Source organism: Brassica oleracea, chromosome C3 (genome assembly GCF_000695525.1).
Source record: "Brassica oleracea var. oleracea cultivar TO1000 chromosome C3, BOL, whole genome shotgun sequence".
NCBI lineage: Eukaryota > Viridiplantae > Streptophyta > Magnoliopsida > Brassicales > Brassicaceae > Brassica > Brassica oleracea.
Window position 1 is genome coordinate 27,922,249 of NC_027750.1, and position 990 is coordinate 27,923,238.

Genomic DNA, 990 nt, shown 5'->3' on the forward strand with positions numbered 1-990 from the left:
GGTTTTTCTACTTATCCCAGTAAGACAATTCACTTAAACACAAAGAGTCATTTCTTTTCCTTTTTCATTGCTCCCAAATCATAATCACAACTCCCACCCCCCACCTATAGCTAGACAATAGAGTGCCTAATCTAGCAAGAATGATGATAAAGCATTGTCGTTCCCGATACTCTCAACATTATGCACATGTAAGACTTTCCGAAGAAGGCCTCACTCATCAAACAATGAAAGCTTAAAAGGAGGGAAAGGTTTTGGGAGTGGTCTACCACTAGATTTTGTCAAAATAAGATTGGCATAAAGGATGTGACAACTCAGGTGTGTATAGCCATGACTCAGTACACAAGGGACCATGAGCAAGAAGCATTAAGTTCGTTCAGTTCAAATAAGGTTGTAGTTGGCTTCAAAGACTGAGTTTCAGCAACTAATGAGATTCAGGAAGAGTCTTCAAGGCTCGAAGCATACAAGTGTTTTTGAAGGGTGCAAAAGCTACTCAGGTGCAACATAGTGTTCTTTACAATGCATTTAAAATCATTGCTCCCAATGCAAGTGAATACAACCTATATGCTCTAGACTCTCCTAAAAATGCAAGTGATGCAATCTATATGATTTTTTTTTTGTTTTTTTTTGTTTTTTTGCTAATAGGTATGTATGCAAGACTCAATGAAAGATCATCAAAGCAAACATGGTCAAATAATTGGTACCTCCCCCAAACTTAAATGAAACAGTCTCTGTATTGTCAAGTAGAGAGAGATACCCAAAAGAGAAAGCTAATATGCAAAAATGAAATGGTATATACAAGGGAAAGTAGAGAAGTACCTCAAGTGGAAAGTGGAGAAGGAGGATCCTTCTCAATGTAGGGGTCTCCACAAGTGATGGTTCCACAATACTCAACATCCAGTGGATGCTGAATTGGGTAAGAGACAGCTTTGTTGACATTGAGGAGTGTGACCTTCTTGTTGGCGAAATCGATGCAAGCACCCACAGTAGTAA